The following is a 22,159-nucleotide window of genomic DNA, read 5'->3' on the forward strand; positions in this document are numbered from 1 at the left end:
TTCAATGGTAAAATAATGTTTTATTTAAGTAAAGCAAATATATATAAAATTCTTACGAAAGTCTAGAATGCGTCTGCATCTCCAGAAAATTTTTTACCCTCCAGGAAGTTTTCCTCTAATCCAGGCGTCTAGCCTCTGAAAACCTACTTCCTGACCCACAAGGCCCAAGCATGCGCACGTCAACCCCACCAGCGAAAGAACTCTCCCCTTGACACGCTCCTCCGAGTCGTCAGAGAGAGTAGGGGGCGTGCGCCGATGCAGCGCGTAACGGAAGAAACTCACGGGAAAACCCATTATGAAAATTTTATTAAAAGTCAATACGACGCATGCTTAACATATCCGCGTTTGAATTTCGCTCTCATAGTATATATATCGATAACGTCTCATTCTAAACCTACGTTCGCGTGATAACGCACATCTTCCCCCTTATAGAAAAAGGTGTTTCCAATGAAACAGCTTTTAAAATAATCTTACACAATTTAAACAAACTTAAGCTTTTAAAACATAATACAAAGAGTTTAACTTATGTATACGCAGCAAATATCCATATATAGCATTACATGTAAAACAAGATAAAATTAACTTTTAACCATAAAAAGATTCACACAATTCATCCTTATACGCATGTGTATACACTAATCTACTACGGAGTTTACATCTAGTCTTACGCACGCTAATTTAAGCTTGTTAGAGTGTGAACTATCTTAAATTTATTAATTTCGATGTAAATTTCCGATGTATCTTATAAGGACTCAATCAATCACGATCGAACTTCGATGTTTTAGGTTCCTTCAGTAAGTATATATCATCTTTTACTTCATACACACGTGGATTAACGTTTCTATCACAATACATTTTGCTTCTATGTTTTGCCCTTCCAAGATTTTTAACAGCAAAAGCTTGTGTGGTAGTAATTTTACTAAACAAATCATCCAAATACTGTATAAACCTGGTTGCTTTGAAGTGTGCACAGAAGTGTTATACGGAAACATACCGAATCTTATCCAATCATTTCAATCACTTTTAGTGTAATAATGCTTGAAATAATCCACAAAAACTCTATGTGCTCTTTCGAGGGATCCTAGAGACTGAGGATGAAAAGTAGTAGAGATAATCTGCTGTATTTTAAAAATTCTACAAAAGTTCTTCATGACCTGACTAATAAAATTCCTACCTTGATCTGTATGTATGGTTCCAGGACAACTAAATCTACTAATAAACTGTTCAGCTAAAGCATAAGCGACTGTTATGGAATTTATGTTGGGTATAGGTATTGCATCGGAGTATTTCATTAGATTATCTTGGAATGTTAATAGGTACTTATTGCCTTTCTTTGTTAAGAGTAAAGGCCCAACAATGTCCATCTGTACCTTCTCAAATGCATGTTTTGGAGTGTCAGTGATACGCATTGGTTGTTTTGTCCTGGCAGAATAAATTTTATTTCTTTGACAGATGGAACAAGTTCTAACAAATTCTGCAATCTCTCTCCCCATTCCTGGCCCATAAAAGTGCTCTTGCACAAGATTATAAAGCTTTGAGGTACCTTTATGACCACCAGCCACGGACTCATGAAACTTCTGAATAATTTGAGAATGCTGCAACTTAAATGGAGTAATCTCCTCACCAGTATAGACTATAATAACATATTGAGAGTTATTAAAAATCTGCTTCAACAAATCCTCTACAATATTCCACTCAGAAACATTAAAACTATCAGGATCCTTTGAAATACTATACACTAGTTATATTCAAAGAATCAACAAGAGTTTTCAGTGATTTTAATGAGGATTCCACGTAATCAAAATTCAAGCTATCTTGGAACGCAACTTTAAAAAACAAAAGAAATGTATAGCATTTATCATTTGGAAATGCCATAGCATCATCCACATTTGCCTGATATTGTTGAATTTGATTTACAAATTCACAGCAAATCTTTAATAACCTGGGAACTGACATCGCAATTCAATGATACGAAATGAACAATATTATCCTTCTGCATAAAAAGATGGTCCTTTGTATGAATGATAGTAGGTGACAAAGAAAAGTGAGATATTTGCGCATCCGAATTTATATTATTAATTAAAACTCTGTTTTTACCCTGAGCAAGGACCTCAGAATTCATTTGTTTGTCTACAGATTTTACTGAATCTTCTAATTTTATAGAAACTACCCTATTAGGACCCCGGTCCCAGTCCTGGTCATAGAACATCCAGGCTCGTCAGCCCTTGCGTTTTATGCGTTTTATGCGAATGTGTAACGGGGGGAGTGGTCACCGGTGTGACTCCCAGGCCACGATCAGACTTGGTACGTCCGACTTCGAGGTGGCGAATAACCCGTTCCTACCGTCGTTCCCCAGCTTCCGGATCACCCCTGCTTTACTGGCCCGAGCCTATGCAGGGTGTGCCATCGGCCGGAGGTACGTCTTCATCGGAGCCGTGCCATGATTCCTCCCTAATCGTAGCTACGTGGTATGTGACGTTGGGCCATACGACTCCTCCGACGCGAAGATTCCTACGAAGGAATCCGATCTCGACTTTGTCATCGTCGAATCGCTGCGAATTTATCCCCGATCGTGAGGTCTCCGCTAAACCTGATGCAAGTTCCCCTCGCGACCTAGGACCAGCTACCCTGGTACCTGCCCCCCCTGGATAATCTTCCCCCCAACCCTCTCCGGTGTCGAGCCAGCTGAGTTTCGCCGAAGTTGTCTCATCGATGCATCGACTCGTGCGTCTGTCGATCGAACTATCGACAACATCAGTTTCATCAGTGTTTTTGACGCGTCTCTTTTTCCCCAAGCTTCACCCTCCCCTGTGCCTAGAGACGCCGAAAGCTCCCCCCCTCCCTTCCCTTGCATCGTTTGCTCAATTCTAAGATCCCCTTTTTTTCCCCCGGTATCGCCACCCCCCACCCAGCATCACCTTCCTTCCCCTCGCGTGATTTTATCCCTTATGCTCTAGCTCCCTTCTCCCTTCGATTTCCCTACCTACCAATCATCGGAGACCTCTGATCTCAAAATTTCGCAGCTCGTGAAGTAGATCCTTACAGCGCTGAGATAGGGTGTGGACCTTCCCCTCTCCGGCCTCTGTACTTCTTCCGTGTTTCAGGAAGGCATGTCTTTAGATCCCCGTATCCTTGCGGACAGGTGTTTCGAGTCGGATTCCCTGCTGAACAGTTCGTCGTTCTCGTTTCTCGTGCATAAGATGCATAACGTGTGGTGGGATGAAGACGAACTTCAAGGGTACGGATTCCTTGGAGGATTCTTGGAGCCTCCCCTGCTCCTATGTTTCACCTGTTACAGGGAACTATGAAGCAGGCGATTCGCAGGAGTCGAGAGTCGTCTAATATCTATGCTCTGCCATACAAGGTTCGCTATGAAGTTAGACTATCTCGATCGTGAAACGGAAACATTAGACTACTCCCTTTGTCATTTCTTATGACCTGTCAGTTTCGTCTATGGATTTTCACGGATATTCCCTCCATCCCCCTGCTATGCATCTTTTCATTCTCGTCGTTCAGATACATTATTATTTATTTTGATTTTTTTTTTTTTTTTTTCTCTCTAATTATATATTTCATATATTATATATATATATATGTTTTCCTTCTTTTCTCTTTTTTTTTTTTCAATTTATCAGGGTATACTGGAATCATTGGGTAGTCTTATGTTCTTGATATTACTTTTATGCTTCTTTATTTCTTCCTTATTTCCTACAAGAATGATCTGTCCGCAAATATGTTACATTTTATCCTACATACTCGCGTTGTTATATCTTATTCCTACTGTCTTTTCTCGTTCTATAAAGCATAACTTTCCGTCGTCTATCGACGCTACATCCATTTCCTTATCTCATTCATTCGTATCGCTTATTACTATTACGTATATTTATATTCCTTATTACATATTTCCATACTCTCGTTCTATCTTACCATACACGACTTACTTCCTTCTCCTCCTACTTGTCACGTCTTCCGTTCCCGTACAGTTATTCCTGTTCTTCATGCTTGTCTAATGTGTTCATGTCTTGCTTACATCCATACTTAATGCTAAAGATTCTTCACTCATGCGTTGTGTTCGTGAAATGCAGTTCATTTATTTACCCTAAAGGAAGAAAGGAGTAGCCTCTCTCTCCTCCTTTGTTTCTTTTACATTTACAATTTATATACTCATTCTTAGGACTTCTAAAATATAAAATTCTAAAATTCTAAAATTTAACCCGCCCTCCCGGCCCTGTTAAATTTAATCTTACAATTTTCCTTCTCTATTCATTATTACCTTATTTAATTTACAATACATTTTAGCCTTTCTCAGGCTCCTTATCCTATGTTATCTTATGCTTATGCTTGTATACTTATATGATAGAAGGGGAATTTTCTTCTCTCTCTCTCTCTCTTTTTTTTTTTTTTTTTTTTTTTTTTTTTTTTTTTTTTTTTTTTTTTTATGTACATTATTCACTTTGTTCGTCCTGTTTGTCCAGATCTCGTTCCCCGCCTCTGCTAACGGGTCCTTCCTCTCTGTTTGTCTCCTTTTCCTCTTATCTCTTCCGCATTCCTTCTCCTGTCTTCCGGATCCCTCTCGGCTTTCCTTTTTCATCCCCTCGTCTTTTCCAAGCTGCAAATCACAAAAATACTTGTAATCATCTCTGTTTAGTCTATTATTTTTACCTCCTTCTTCTTCTTCGTTTTTTTTTTTTTTTTCCCCCTCCACCCGCATCTTACCTATTTACTGTTTTTTTTTTTTTTTTTTCCTTTGTTGTTGCGACGGGGGCCCCGACCTCGCCCCCGCCCGTGAGTCCCCCCAGGGTCCCCTGACCCTACCATCCTTGCGGATGGCCTAAACTTAGTGAAGGCCTTCGATGCACGAAGTCCACCACCCAGTTGGACTCTCCGATGGTTTTCCTACCTTAGGGATTAATCCGGTTTTTTCCACAGATTAATTCCCTTCCCTGTTCCTCTTCTCGTCCCGTTCCAATTCTTTCGTTGAATTCCCTCTCCTCTTGGCCTTGATCCCTGCCCTCTTGATCCTTGTCCTGAAATCAAAACTTCCCATCTATCACATTAGTATTTTTACTTTGTTTTTTTTTTTTTTTAAATCCTCCTTTGACTTCTTACTTTTACTCTTTCTCTCTCTCTTTTTCTCTTTCTCTTTTTTTTTTTAGGAAAACACTTCTTTCCCCTCCCTTCCCCATTCTTTATTGATCTTTTATACGTAGCGATAATTTGTTTTCTTCGTGGTAGGCAGATTTCTCTGCTTGATCCGGCTTTATTTACATGTATCATCTTGCTTACATCTACTCCCTTCTTTTTTTTTTTTTTCTATTCTTCCCTCCTCTTTTCGTCCCCTTCTTTCTCCTGACCTCTTCTCCATCCTTTGCTCCCGCCTGTGCCTCTTTTTCCCTTTGCCCTGTTCCCTTCGTTCCGCTCGTTTCCTTTTCTCCTGCGTGTCCCTGTGAACAAACTAATCCTTCTTTCTTCCTTTACTGACTGGTATGTTATTCCCTCTTTTCTTCCTTCCTTGCCTGTTTCCTCTTTTACATTCTTGTCGTCCTCTTCTTTCCGTCTGTCTCGTACCTCTTTCCATCCCTCTGCTTTTCCTTCCACCGCTCCTGTCGCTGAAAACCATAATCATTATGTTAGTTCGTGTCTATGCAAATCCTGATGAGGGCCCCGACCTCGCCCCCACCCGTGAGTCCCTCCAGGATCCTTCTGATCCTATCATCCTTTCGGATATCTTCCGTCAGTGTGGACCCATATTTGTCATGGATCCCCACCTCCCTGGACTCTCCGTTCTGTTCCTATCTTTTGAAGGTTAACCCGGATGTTTCCACGGGTCAACCTTCATAATATACCTTACTATTCTTTCCAATTTTATTTGTCCTACCTCCTGCGTTTCTAGAAAATATTTTCCCAGATACTTTTTACGTGCGTTCATTAATCTAGGGCACTTGCAGATCATGTGAGCACTGCTTTCCTCTTCTTCCTCGCAGAAACTGCACATTCTGTCTTCTTGCTGTTTCATCCTGGCCAGATGTAATTTCAACTGAGCGTGTCCCGTCAGTAGTCCGGAGAGCAGTCTACACTTTCCTCTGTCCATTGCTACCAGATTCTTTGCGTATTTGTATCTTGGTTCTTCACCTAGCATTTCCTTCGCTTCTCTGCATCCCTCTGTTTCCTGCCATTTCCTCTTCCTTTCCTCCAGGGTCCATTGCTTGATCGCTGTTTTTATCGTCAACACCGACATCGGCAAATAAGGTTCCATTCCTATCGGGACCTCGTCCGATCCCTGGTTTGCCAACTTATCCGCCATTTCATTCCCTTTTATCCCCTCGTGTCCAGGTACCCAAATCAGAGTTATTCTGTTCACTTTCTCTGCCAGCTCGTTCAATTTGATCTTACATTCCATTACTGATATGGACTTATGAGCTTGTTTACAAAGCGCCTTCAAAGCTGCTTGGCTGTCCGAGCATATAGCTATTTTCCTGTTCCTGATGTCCCTCTCTATGAGCATCTCCGCACAGGCCTGTATGGCCAGTACCTCTGCTTGAAATACTGTTGCCAGTCTTCCTAGCTGTATAATTCCCTTATCTGTTCCTTCCTCGTTGGTCCAGGCCGCCCCTGTAATACCTTCCTTTCTTGATCCGTCCGTGAACCAGACTTGATGGTAGTCCTTCCAGCTATTCTCTGTAGTCCCCTTTTTCGATTTGACTCCAATCTGTACCTGAAATTTCCTGTGGAACATGAATCTCAGGATCTGATTATCCTGTCTCATACTCACTAATTCCCTAATGTGATCGTTTCCCTCGGTTTTTAGTAACGAGCTATGCCCATAGTTCCTCTCCTTCCAGACTCTCCATGTTATCAGTCTATGCGCTGTTTTCATGGCGATTGCTTTGATCTTAACATCCAGGGGCTCCATTCCTGTCACTATTTCCGCTGCCCTTGTGGGTGTCGTACTCAGGGTTCCCAATATCCTTTTCAGCGCTAGACCCTGTAGTCCGTCCAGCCTTTCTTTTACCGTCCGCATGTTCGCCGTTTCCCACCAAATTATACTTCCAAATGTTAATCTTGGAAGTACAATTGCCTCGTATAGCCATTTCGTTGTTTGTGGCGTGAGTCCCCATGTGGGTCCCACCACTCTTCCCAACATTGCCAGATTGGCCTTGGCTTTGTTAATTTGCTTAAAAACATGCTTCCTCCATGTTAACCTGTCGTTCATCCAGATTCCTAGATACTTTACCTCTCTGCTGAATTCCAATATCTGCCCTTTGTATCTGAGCTCCGTGATAATTGGCCTGTTTATCTTCCTTGTAAACAGTATCATTTCCATTTTTGTGGGATTTACCGACAGTCCCGTTCTATCACACCATTCCTCCAGTGCTAGTAGCGCCTTCCTTGCCTTGTATATTGCAATCGTTTCGTTCCTTCCTGTTGCCAGGAAGGTTACGTCATCAGCATAAGCTAGTACCACTACACCGACCCTTTTCAGATCGTGTAGGAGTTTGTCCACTGCCACACACCATAACAGGGGTGACAGGATTCCCCCTTGAGGGCAGCCTCTGTTCACGAATCCCTTCGTGATTGTTTCCCCTTTCGAGGTTTGTAACTCCCTGGTGGTTAACATATTGTTAATCCACCGGATAACATACTCATTTTCGCCAAATTCTCTTAACGAGTTGACTATTAATTCCGTTGACGTCTGGTTAAACGCCCCCTCAATATCCAAGAAGCTTGCTATTGTGAGAAATTTCTTCCTCATAGCCTCCTCTATTCCTCCTACCAGATTGTGCAAGGCCACCTCCACTGAGTGCCCTATCCTGAAAGCATGCTGCTTGCTATGTAGAGGTTTCGCTGTCAAAGTCACCTCTTTCATATATCTGTCTACTAGCCTCTCCAACACTTTTAGTAAAAATGACGTCAGACTAATTGGCCTGAATGCCTTAGCCACCGCATAGTCTGTTTTCCCCGGTTTGGGTATGAAGGTTACCCTAGTTACCTTCCACAGCTGTGGTATAATTCCTAGTGCGAGGCTAGCTCGCATTATCTTCACCACAAATTCCTTTATGTGTGGCATTGCTACCTTTATCATTTTGGGGTAGATTCCGTCCACCCCCAGCGTTTTATACGGTAGGAACGATCCTACTGCCCATTCCACTCTGTCTGGCCTAACTATTTTGTTGGCTATCTCCCATCCTGGCCTCTGGATCACGTTCCGTGTTCCTTCCGCGCTCATATCCTCGTTCGTTTCCAGTGGGGTCCCACTGAAACCTGGGAAGTGTTCCTTCATCAGCATATTTAGACTTTCCTCGTTGGTCTCCGTGTAAGTTCCATCCTATTTCCTTAAAGCCCCAAGTTGTTCTCTCACTCCACTGCCCAGCATCTTGCTGAGTCTTGTTGCTTCTGAAATTCCTTTGATCCCTGCGCAGAATTCCTTCCAGGATTCTCGCTTGGCCACGATCACTTTCCTTTTGAAAATTCTCGTTAGTTCCCTTACCTCTTTCCATCTTGCTACCCCACCTTTTCTCTTCGCTGTTCTTATTCTTCTCATGATTTCCCTCTGTTCCCTCTCCAACGTCCTGTTCCACCACGGAATTCTTATCTTATTCCTTGATTCAATCTCTTCCGTCGAGTCTTCCCATGCCTCCCTCAACACTTGCGTTAGCTTATTCACTGCCTCGTTGAGCTCTCCTTCTGTCCCATACCTAGAAGGAAACTCATGTTTGCGCATCTTTACCATTTCTCCATACCTCTTCCAGTTTGTTGCCCTTGGATTTCTCCCCAACTGTACTTCCTGTTGTCGTCCCGCATCCACCTCGAACCTAATGTATTTATGATCCGAGAATGAAATGTCGCTGCTCACTCTCCATCCTTTCAATTTGCCCGCTAGGCTCTGAGAGCACATGGTTACGTCCAGTACTTCTTTCCTGGTCATTGTCTCGAATGTATGCCTGTTCCCTCTATTCAGTGTCACTAGCCCGTTCGCTAAAATGAACTCCATTAGTTCCTCACCTTTTGTATCCGTCGTTGTGCTCCCCCATCTCTTGTGCTTAGCGTTCATGTCTCCTCCTATCAGCACCTCCACCCCTTTATCCTGTGCAAACTCCATGAATCTTTGTACCGCCATTCCCGGCCTTTTCTCCTTTGCGTTCCACGGCGCATATACCGACATCACATAAATCGGTTTTTCCTCTTGCTCCTCTTCGTCCCTAATACTCACACTCACCACTGCCATGTCCCTTGCGTTGTATTGCCTTATCGTTCCTACTTCTAGGCCCTTCCTTGTCAAAATGCACGTCCGTGCCTGTTTATTGTTTAACGCCCATACCTTGCCAACTAGTCCTAGTCCCCTTATACCACCATGAGCTGTCCATGGTTCCTGAATCAGCGCCACGTCAATCCTGTCCCTGGCCATGGTCCTTGCTAGAGCTGCTGAGGCGGCCTCACTGTGGTGGAGGTTGATTTGGATGAATCTAAGGGACATGGTTAACGGTTTCTGTAACAAAAACCTTCCTTTATTATTTCTTCTAAGTTTCCCTACCTTTGTATAATGTGTTTTCTTCTTTCTTCATTCTTCATCTCCTTCCCCTTGGTTCACCCGTTCCCCTATCCCCTCCCTCTCTAGCTCCCCAGTGTAGGTCATTAATCGTAGTCTCTATTTGTTATCCTTACTTATTTATTTATTCTCTTATATCTATCTATACATATCTTTGGTTGACTCTACTTAATCCTATCCTTACAATACTTTGCTGCTTATTATTTGAGAAATTGTAACAATGTGAAGGTTACTTTGCTCGCCCCCCCCCCCCCCCCCCCCCCCCTATCGGCAACCTCATATCTCGTTGTTTAAGATACCTATAGGTGCGGGGTCCCACCTCAAAGCAACTGTCTCGGCCCCTGCTTAGGGTGGGCCCCTCCTTTAGTAATTGCCAATCTGCTGTTCTTATCTGTCTGTTGTCATGTCTGAGTAATCTTGGGAGATCCTCCGCCCGAATCCCCTGGAGGCCCACTGACGCTATGATTCTAATTCGTTTGTTTAGTGTTTCAGGGTCCTCAATTCTGATTCCCCCCCCCCCCCATATCTTTTCTACTGCCTCCTTATTCTTTATGTATATTTCCCTTGTTCGTGTTCCCTTCGTGTCCACCAATCTGCCCCCGTTCATGAGGCCTATGCGGGTGATAAACGTTCTTTCGTCCGTCTCCAGACATCGTAGCACAAATGTTGAGATTATTCCATCCATCTCTGCTCGGCTTAATTTGTAGCTCGGATAATCTTCTGCTACAATACAAAACTTCGTCCTCCTCGTTCTTTCGTCACCCCTTTCCTCTCTTATATTCTTCCGTTGATCCTCCTCTTTCTTTCCGCTCACGTCCTTATCCTTATCCTCTTTATCTGTTTTGCTGTTCACCTCCTTACTTTTGTCCTTGTTCTCTATCTCTTCCCTGTTTCCCTTTGTTTCTACTACTTTGCCTATCCTCCCTTCCTCTTTTCCTTTCCCTTCCTTTTTGCTCACTCCCTCTGCCCATCTTACCTTTCCCTTCGGTTCTCCCTGCATCCCTTTCCTATCCCTATCTTCCCTGACGTCAATGACCTTTCTTTTCTCCGCTTCCCAATCCATCTCTTCCTGTCCTTTGCCGCTTTTACCCTGAATGTCCTCCTCAAATACAATAACTAACTCTTCTTTAACTCTTTTATCTTTTACTCCTAAGTTTCCCCACTCTGCCACTTCTTTCTTCTCTCTTTTTCCATTCCCTCTCTGCTCTACCTTCCCGGCCACCTTTTCGCTTTTTCCATTCCCTTTCCCTATCCCTTTGACTCTGCTCGTCAGCCCTTACCACAACATCAGTTGCAACAAACCCAGGCATCACAGCCCCAATCACGACAGAAGTCGCAAATAAAAAAGGTTTCCAACACCTTTGGCCAAGACTCTGTAGCCCCTGCGAAGCCTCCTTTAAAGGTCGCTTCCCATTGCTGTAAGTTCGGGCCGCGAGCGCGTTCGCGATCCACTTGAAAGTGTCAACTCTACGAGCAGGAGGGTCTGAAGTACCCAGCGAGCCTGCACCGTGATCTGTTTAATCACCAAACGAGCCCGGCATGTTCAAAGCGACCATGCACCGCGATCGCTGTCGCCGCCACAGGCGGTCAACAAGGGGTAGGGTCTTCCGTCCCACAGTGTGTCGCCTATTGTGGAAATTTGGAGCAAAACTCATTGCTCCTAAATTAATCAACTTTCGAACTAAGACATCCAATACTTTTCTAAAGAGAATACAAAGATGCATCGATTGACGTATTAAAAAAATATATTTTTTCATTGAGAAAATTGTGGTAACCCTGATTAAATACATGAAGAAAGATTAACAAATATTGTTTAGTTTCCAGCAATAATTATTGCAGCTTTCAACAATAATTAACATGTTTTTGTCTGCTTTTAATGTACGAACTCGTATTGATACGCAATAAGTGCGCATATGTAAGTAATCTGTAGAAATAGCATACAAAATGAGGCTGAAAATTATAAATTTCACTCTGTTCACTCTGTTCGCGAACGCCTCTCATGCTCGGACGCTCGTAAAAATCAACCATTTCGAGTGGCTGGAAGCATCGTTAAGCGACCTATGCTCGCCTAGTGGGAACGTCTTTTCGAACAAAATTCGCCGAACACGCACAATTTATGACCGAACGAGCTCGTTACAGCAATGGGAAGCGACCTTAACCTTCCGGTACTCGCGTTAATTTGGGTAACGCCAGGGCTCGCGTCGTGCACTGAGTGCACAGCAACATATTAAGAAATATAGTGAAGTTGGGGTAGGAATGCTAAAATTAGGTTCCTGTATACATATATGTATATTTAAAAAGTAAATACACTAAAAAAATGATATTGTTATAAATATATAAAAAATAAATTAACTGCAATCAGAAGATGTAACTTTTTCTGCATTATCTATACAAGTAGCGCAGGTTACGGTGGATACAGAATGTTTCTTACAAATATATTGCATACATTTTCCGTACTTTAAAGTAGTATTACTGTTTTTGCACATTCTACATCGCCCTCACTTGTTGCTAGTTGCCGAGTGTTCAATTTCATTTGCTTCTGAACAATAACGTTGTAAGTAAACATATGTGTCTTTCGGAAGTGTGTAAATGGTCGAGCGTAATAACAACTGTTCTTTCATTAAACCTATACATAAATTTTTTAAAAATATTCGGCGGCGTACCTGGTCTACGTTCGCACATTTCGTATAGTATAAAATTTCTGCATTTATGCCTGCTATATTGACAAGACTAAAAAATAGTGTTAATGGCCATCTTTTTGTAATTCCTGATACTGAATAAGCCGCACACATTTTGTCTACAGTATCAACAGCTCTTTGGTCGCATTATAATCTAATATAATGTCCGGTTTATTAGTATGGGGGTCAATATTAGGAGAATCATGCATACTTGACATTGATTGTATTTGTTGCCTAGGGCCTGAAGCGGGCATCCCGAACGAGGCTTGCGCCTATGTCGGCCGATGTTCGGAGCGTTAAACCACTACCAGGGGGCGCAGACCCGGAAAAACCCCCTCATCACCTTCCTACAGGTTCATCCGAAGGGAAGACCGTCCCAGATGGGAAGTGATCCACTTGGTTACTACCCTCCTTATACCCATACAAGTATGGGCCCAAGGAAGGCAGCGTTCCAGCGGGGGCCACGGGGAATGCATATTTGACAGTAAAATTACTGCTTTTTTAGCACGTGGTACATACGACACAATCGTTATATCTTTTTGAAATCCGAATATACTGAATCTTACCTCGCGAGATTTATTTGACAAAAATTCAGAGGGAATTTGAGGCTTACTTTTACGCATAGTTCCTATGAATGTAAGCTTTTTTGACAGTAAATATTTAGTTAGTGAGTGACTAGTATACCAATTATCTGTTGTTAAATTGCGATTTTTGTTTTGAAACGGTTGTACAAGTCGTTTTACAACTTCAGCAGGAGAATTCGAAACTTTATATTGGCCGTCCATTTGCTGTCCGCAGTAGACTTCTAAATTGCCTGTGTAGAAGGTCTTAGAATCGCAACAAGCTAAGATCTTTAGACTGTACTTTGCTGGCTTACTTGGTATGTATTGCACAAAACTGCAACGGCCTCGAAACGGGTGCAACATTTTGTCAATTGTCATGAACGCGCCTATAGTGTAGTTCTTTTTGCAATTATTTACGAATTGATCTAAAATCGAACGAATAGCCGCTAATTTATCTGTTGCTTTTCTTACTGCTCTTGTACTAGAATCGTCGAAGCGAAGGCAACGCAATAGAAACAAAAATCTATTGTAGCTCATAAGAGCTCTAAGAGCTATGATTCCAGTGCCGTCGCGATTCTATAGCTCTTTGAGATTTGTATGATGCCCACGCTTTATGCCAATCAAAAATAAAGCACCGATCAACGCAAGAATTTCCGATTTTGATGTTTTTTTACAGTCTCTTTCTCGTAAGTATTTGTTGCTAGCACGGGGTCGTATAATAGAAATATTTGTATATCTCACAATTTCATCGACCATACCGGCATCAATCATTATTCCGAAAGCACTAAATTCATCAGTTATATCTTTTACGCAAGCAGTTAGACGTGGTACATATTGCAGATGTTCTTCTGCTTAGTTTTTGTCTTAGAAGTATACGGAATTTTTTGCCATTTGTAAGCAGTGTCAATATTGGAGGACGATACCTGGACTTCTATAGCGGTTTGACGTCTCTTAGTTGGATGAAGGCGAGTCCTTTGCTTCCTAGCTATTCTTGCACCTTGGCCAATGTAAAAATCCCCCAGCTTCTCCACCAGAACCTCGGGATTTTCGTCTTCTGATGCATCTTGCTCCGACATGGTATTTACATCCTCTTTGGTTATTTCTTCTACTTCTTCACCGAGTTGCTGCAATCGCTCAACTCGACATAGTCGTTTTCATCCCAGTTAAAATCCAGAAGAAATTTGGGATTAATACCACCTCCACTTTTGAATAATAGAAAAAAATCAAATATTAGAAAAATAATAATTATTTATATGGGATAATATCAATATGTTCAAAGGATAAAATAGTAATAGTACATATGAACAATGTACTTATGTTAGAATCGCTGAAAATTCAGGGATCTAACGGGGTCCGGATTGGGTGGTTGAGAGGAGGGTGTCAAGAAAAAAATTGTATTAGTAATCAAACTTGAGTCGGCCCTGAAAAGAGCTTAGATACGACGTTTATTTTTGATTTAATTAGTGGTCTTTAACAAGAACTCTGGGGATGGGTCCCTGGTTGTGACGCCGGCCTGTGTCCCTTAGCGACGCTGGCGTCTGGAAAAGAAAAGAGCGGCAAAACCGCACTGGTCAGCGAGCGTATTGCTTTCAAGCTAAACCGTGTCTTCCCGACTCCAGGCTTCGAAAACGAGCCTGTGTGGAGGGGGGAGCAGTACCTTGACGTATTGTTAAGGTAGTGCAGTGGACTGTAATACCGACGTTTCTTCGCTCTGAAGAAAGCGTCGGCAGACGAGTGTGCAGAGAGGAGGGATTCTCCTTTTCTCTGCTCAACCTGCCTTCCAAGAAGGCTTGCCTCGTGCGAATCACGGTTGTAAGCCGAGATTCGCGAGCGTTCGACCCTCGGTACTAGCACTAGCTAGACTTGGCGGCTGATAAAGGCCAGAGGTTGTAGCACTCACCGTTCACCGCGACGTACGCATCTATTCGTCGTACGCGGGCTGCTGCTAAACGGGTGATACAACACGGGCAACGCAGAGGTGATACACTTACGTTTACCCTCTCTGTTGGTGCCAATATCGTGGCTCAACCAAGAAGAGATCTTGATTGCTCCTCCGACGAATAGCAAGCTCAGGGAATCGAGGTAACCACCGATTCCAAGAGCGCAGTTACTCGTCTTTTAAATTATCGCGACTAAACAATCGCTTTTCCTTCGCACGTGTAATACGTGATTCTCGAAGGGAGCTATAGCGAGCTGTAGTACGATGTCACAGCGTAGAAGGCGTCACGAGCTAAGGAACTTGGTGCTCAAATTTCCTAACTCAGCAGACTCTTCTGTAATTGCTGTTCCTTGCTACCGTGCGAGCGATCGGTGCAAGACTGACTTCGACATGCGAGCGCGAGACGCTCCGCGAAAATCGCGGAGTCCCCGAAAATCCGCTACGCGGCGCTCGCTTATCATTGTCTCTCTTTGTCTAATGTTCCGATTTTGCTCTCTCTCTCTCTGTCAGGCTCCGATATCCCTACTCAATATCGGGTCTGAGATTCAAACAGCTGATCGCAATCGATCACCTGTTCGAACGTCAACTGTATCAGATGAAAAACGAGTCATAATTCGAATGTACCATGCTTGTTGTCAGTGCAACTGAATCTCCTACCGAAGGCGACCTTCGGTTGGTCACGTATGCTAACAGACTACTATTTTCGTGGACAAGACGAAGGCTCGAAATTTAACCGCTTTTTAAACAAAGATGATATAAGAGATTCTAGTCTTTAGCTCCTTTCTACTCTTCTTATTTACCCTCTCTCCACCATCGATTGGAAAATGTTTTGCTTTAAGCAAAGGTACGAAGAAGGTAGTCAGTCTTAGTTGAAAAACCAAATACAATGGACTTCATTAAAACGTCGCATGGTGTGCTTATTTCATTAGTATCTATTTTATCACTAAGATGCTTAACTTTTTTTTCTGTGTGCATTTGTCTGTTGCATATTTTTTAATTCAATATGTCTAGTAATCAGTAAAATTTGTTGACAGAAAAATCTTACACGCTAGATGTATTCGTTGCCATATTTTAATTCGTAAATTGCCTAGTCAGATCAAGAAAGTGAAGACAGAAGCTGAAGCAGTGAAGTGTTCAACAGTTTTGAGAATTTCCGTGAGTGTAGGTGACATATTGTGTAATAGGTGCCGTGTTCACATGTATGAACAAGCGATGACGCTTGTTTATAATCTCCGTCTACGATTCGAAAAATTCTCAGGTATTCTCTCAGCTTGTGGAAACTTCCATCAGAATATTCTTTATACTCGAATCTTTTTCTTCAGTCGAGTGCTCTTCTGCCGATACAATGTTCTCTTCACCTGAATCCTCTTCTTCAAATGAAATCATTCAATCAGTTGAACCCTCTTCTTCATCTCGAATTTGTCCTTTAGTTGAACCCTCTTCTTCAGCTGAAACTTTTTTTCTAGTGGAACCTTGGTCTTCATTTGGAGTTGTTTCAATTGAAGTATCTTTAACCGGAACATCATCAGTCAAGGACTTTCACCTGAATTATCAGTAGGAATATCTTCATCAGATCAATCTACTTCTGAACCTATCTCATCATGTTCCTCAACTCAAGATTTATTTATTTTCAATTCGAGTAATACTGAAGTTTCGATCGTAGAAATGTCATTTTCTAGAGTTATTTCCACGCATAAATATGGTTTCATTTGCGGATCTTCAAAAAACATAATTATTGTACCTACCGAAACTAGACAACAGGTGGTTATCATACGCAGATTATCTGTTCCTAAAAGAAATCGGCACTGTCCTGGTGATATTAGGAATTTGCGAGTACATTCAAATAGTAGTATAATCGACACAAAAGGGAATTATTTTGAATATCTTTCGGTTAATAGCTCTTCAAATATTAATGATAAAGTAGGTGATTTTACACTTTCTGAAGAATGATTAAAAATATTTACAGGTTTAACGTGGGAGAACTTAATAAAACTTCGCGAAATGATGTCTCCAATGAGGAATTCTGAACAGCGTGACGTTACACAAGCCATAGTTGTTTTCTTATTAAAATTGCGTGCCGGTAATTCAAATAGTATGATAGCTGCAATTCTCGGATTAGAACGCGAGCAACACGTATCTGATTTTTGTAAGTCCGTTATCAACTCGTTCGAAAAAGATATTTTACCCTTTCATTTTGGATTCGGCGCACGATCTAGAAATGATTTAATAGAAAATGAAACTTCGTTTGTTGCTAGAAAATTGTATAACATAATAGACTAATTAGCACTGATTTTCGATGGAACATATATTCGGTATGAGAAAAGTTCTAATAATGAATATCAACGAAAATTTTATTCAGGACGAAAGATGGTACCTCTGTAACGCGGAAATTTTTAAACTTGTATTACGAGATCCTAACGGCTTACAAACCGTATTAAAATCCGGCGATATTTGTATTGTTGACCGAGGGTTTCGCGATGTAACATCTTATTTAGAAGAACGCGGTTACAGAGTACGTATGCCTGCGTTGAAAAGCAAACGAAGTCAATTAACGATTGCAGAATCAAATGCATCTCGTCACGTAACAAAAGTTCGCTGGGTAGTCGAGGCAATTCACAGCATTATAGGTCAAAAATATCAGCTTTTACATCACCAATTAGATAATAAACTACTCCCAAAAGTCAGTTCTCTCGACAGAATAGCGTGTTTTCTTAATAATACTTTTAGGAAACGTTTAAATTCGGATGTAGGTCTTTTTAATGAAATAGTAGACAGAATGACCTCGCAAAATAGCATCGAGAATTTACTAGCAGTATAGGTTGAATGGATGAAAGGTTCTCTTCAAATTGCTTTCAGCTTCCGATGTTCTTGATTTTCCGGAAATGACCGAAAAGGATCTCAAAATTCTGTTTAACGGTTCGTATCAATTACCACAAGCGATTTCATATTTAGCAGAACTCATAGATGAAGAAAATAATATTAGTGTCCGTTGCCTTGAAGAAACTAATAATATTCTTAAACTTGAAGTAAAATCACGTCATATTAATAGCAAAACATACAGATGTTATATTGATTATATTCCCAATTCAATCGGTTACTCAGGAATTAAACGCTATTGTTGGGAATGTGCGAATGTGCGGTAACCGTACTGTCGAATGCTCTCCACACGTCGCAGCAATAATTTATTACTTATCACATGCTCGTCACCTGTCAAAAATTGTATGTCCCGCAGAAATATTAACCAAAATATTCAGCACCGAAGAAGTAACTCCAGTAATTAACGCAGACAACGATGACAATTAAGAACATTTTTAGCAATAGTAAGTACTATAGATTGTCTTTACTAATTTTCTTCTTTCTTCTAGGTGTTCGGGTCCCAGGTCTTGGAGGTAAGTATCACTGAGATTTTCCTTAGGACTATCACTGACTAATTCTCTTTCTTTTTCTAGATGTAGTAGCAGTTCCAGGTCATTCAGGTGTTCCAGCTTCGGTTCTTCCGGGTAAGTATTTCTTATATTCATGTTATATTCATTTGAACTAATTCTTGTTCCTTTTCTAGGTATTCCAGAGCTGTCATCCTTGGGTAAGTATCACTTAGGTTAGAATTACTAGTTGTTGCTAACGATTCTCCTTTTCCTTGCAGGTGTTCAAACTCATCCCTAGGGTTCTGTTTAGAGCTATTCAGTTGGTATGTATTATATAGTCCACTGTTTACCGTTATTTCCAATTCTTCTCTTCTCTTTTTTAGGTGTTCAAGGTCATCCACGGTTCCTGGGAAGAGTGTTCTTATAATTTCCCTAGCTCTTCCCTCACCAATACTAGGAGAAGGTAATTTGCTTTCATCTAATTTATTACACATGCTCTTCCAGCATTCTTGTTTACTGTCCCATATTTTGAGTTTTAATATTTTCCTGGATTCTTTATACTGTTTTTCTAAGGTTTCATAGCCGATACGCCCTTTTTTCCTGTCCTCTGGAAAATCCACCACTCATTAGGCTTTCTTTTATTTTCAGTAACTACCTTTTTCTTCATGGAACCCTCGCACGCTAGGGCAACGGCTCTAAGGTATTGTACAGCACATCCGTAGGGCATCCATTCTTCTTCATTATTCCTATTTTTTATTGGTTCCAGGTAAGTATTCATTATTTCTGTAAACTTTTCTTTATCTAGTGTTTTATGATTCCATGGTTTAAATTGTTTCTTATTTGTATATAGGTTCCTTTTACTTACTATTTTATGCATAACATATCGATGGTCCGATGCAGAGTCATCCATCAATACCTTACTATATATGATATTATTGTACGTTATTCTGTCACAGCTAAGAATGTCTATTTTTGAATATCTATGATTCCGTTCGAATGTATGCCTGCCGTCCGTTATAACCGGCACCAGATTCATTTCTTCAGTCGCATCATATAAAATGTTATCACGTTTATCAGTCACCCATGATCCCCAAGCTGAGGATTTTGCATTAAAGTCTCCCGCGATGAGGAACTTACCTGTATATGTTCTTCTTAAGGCTACTATATTTTCAATTACACCTACGTATATTTCTTCAGTGATATTGGGTGATATGTATACACTAAAAATCATTATATCAGCTACTTTCGTACCTAGGAAACCTTGGCCCTGCATGCTATCTTCCTCATTAGTAGTTAAGCCATTTATCCGGGTATTCCATATCGCACATTTGCCAGATTTATCTATAATCCAGTCTTTCTCAGCTCTTAATAATTCAGAAATTAATACAATATCTACTTTTTCTAAACAGTCATGTATTTTTCTGTTTTCTACAACTAAGAAACATATTTGTGATTTTGTGTGCAGAAAATAAACAATAGCATTCATTTGTTACTTGCATTTATAAAAAGTTATTCAGAATGAGCGGTAAAATGTTACAAATTTTTAGTTCTATAATATTTATATTACATAATTGAATTTTATATTATACTATTATTTTGGAGTTGTAACATTTTACCTTTTATTTGTAATACACTGGTGAAGAAAAATAAAGGAACGGTACAATTTTTCGAAAAATTTGGTCATTTCCAAGTAGCTGTATCTCGACGAAAAATGGATATAAAAAATATTGAAAATAGCCATTGTGTAGCTTGAAGTTTCTAGTTTTTAAATCATGTATCTAATTAATTTTTTTTGTAGTATAGCGCCATTTTTTCAAGATATAGCGTAACAAACGAATGGGTCATTCCACGCGAAATCGGGCACGTTTTGCTTTTGGAATAAGCTGTTGTAGATTGTTCAAATTTAAATATGTTATAATTTTTAACGATATTTAAACATACCCCGATTGATTTTTCAAAATTTTGAAAATTGTCGATTTCACAGTTTGAAGCTAAGGGCTAACTTTTTTCTTAAAAATTACAGGTATTGAATTAGTAAGCGAATGGAGATGAGCTTTACGGTGCTTATAGAGAAAACATTGAAGTTTGTAAGAGAAATTATTTCAATTAAAGTAAATTTTTTTAACCATTCTTTTGCAATTATTTTAAATAAATGTAGGTTTTTAAGATGGCATGCGATTTAAAAAATCTGAAACAAAAGGAGAATATAGTTTGATCCTTCTCCTTGATAGACAAACTGCCAGAAATATGGACATTTTAAAATTGGTCCTGTGAAAATTGCCGACACTTGACACTGTGTTAACCGCCGCGACGGGCGCGTTGTCGCTGGCAGCCTGGACGACTCCAACGGGCGAACGTACGTTATTATTTGCGATCAAGGCGGCTTCAATTGACATTATTCTACGTTATCTCCGAGCATTTGCAATATCTCCTCCAGTGAGATCGAGACCGCTCCTTTAGAGGTAGCGACCGTTTTCCAGCGATCAAGAGTATTTGATGCTCCTTTACAGGTTCAGTCTGAAGTAACCTTATGACAGGTGCACTACGACGATTCCTGTGAAGAGCAGTACGGGCGACATCTTGGAGGAAGCTGATATACTGAAAGATCGAGACCGCTCCTTTAGAGATAGCGACCGTTCTAGCAAATAGTAATTGATGCTCCTTTAATATAGAGTTTGTGCTCACCGCAAGCAGACGAATCGCCTGCCAACAAGCGGTAGAAGCCATTCCTAATCGAACACATTTCTAAGACCGCTCCCGAAGAGTGTTTTCTCCAGGGTAGCGATTGATGTAAAAAAGATAACGAAGGGCTTACGGATGCTTACGCAATTATGCAAAGATTACATGTTTCATGAAAACTTGAGACCGCTCTGAGGTTATAGCCAGCGACCAGGCAGCGACCAGGGCATACAAAACAGGATCTATTGCAGACACATAGACAACACACTGCGTCTTGTATAGAGGATCCTCTACCATGAATAATATAAATGCATAATCATATAGCCTAACTCTCGCTCAACGATATATAGCGCATTTGCATAACCCTTGCGTTATCGAGATAATTGATAGATAATTATATGTTAGATGATAATCACGGTCAATATAACCTCACATTTATATAATCACATATAATATAACCTCATATTATCTTATGATTTTATTAATATTTAACCAGATTAGAATAGATATCAACATTGTATTAACGTTAGGATTAGAATAAGTTTTATTGAATAAATTATTGTTAAGAAAGATATAAGTCTTGGATTTCAACTGCTTAACCGCACACCACACGAACCCCCACCCTTTCGTCCATTGCAAAGCTGCTCTTCCATGGACAACCTAGCATTGCTTTAGCGACGTTACACTTTCCAGGAGAATAGGCTTATTGTTTTACAATGTGTCATAAACCGGATAGGGGAGGTTTCGCTGCTGCTTAGGTGAAGGTACTGACCACCGACCGCTTAGCTTTCCAGTGCTCGATCAGTTTTGTAGAATATAATTTTAAAAAAAAGTTAGCACTTCAAGCAGCTGTAAAATCGACAATTTTCCAAATTTTGAAAAATGCTTTGGGGTACGTTTAAATATCGTTAAAGACTACAACATATTCAAATTTGAGCAATCTACAAAAATTTACTGCAAAACGTGCCCGATTTCGCGTGGAATGACCCGAATGTTACAAAATTTGCAAATCCATTCTATGTTCCTTTGCCAATGTTGCGGACTCTTTCATACAAAACCTGATATTTTTTGGAGTAACATATTGGCAATAAAATTACCGCAAGAAAAGTTAATTAAATTGAACGCTGTATCGGAGTCTACCGACCCGACTACAGTGCGCCGCGCTATGTATTTTGTACTTTTTTTAATACAATAAATGTATTGTTATAGTGTAGGTTCTTCCAATTTATACATAGGGTACTCCAACTGCAATTGTCACCTCAACTTGTATTATTATAATTATTCGTAGCGAGGAATGCTCAGATGGATAAATGTAATCTGCAATAATTGTAGTCTGCAATACTGCGTGAGCAGAAATTAAGTCATTACTTTAACGTACTATATTTTTC

This window comes from Calliopsis andreniformis, unplaced genomic scaffold, assembly GCF_051401765.1.
Source record: "Calliopsis andreniformis isolate RMS-2024a unplaced genomic scaffold, iyCalAndr_principal scaffold0048, whole genome shotgun sequence".
Taxonomy (NCBI): Eukaryota; Metazoa; Arthropoda; class Insecta; order Hymenoptera; family Andrenidae; genus Calliopsis; species Calliopsis andreniformis.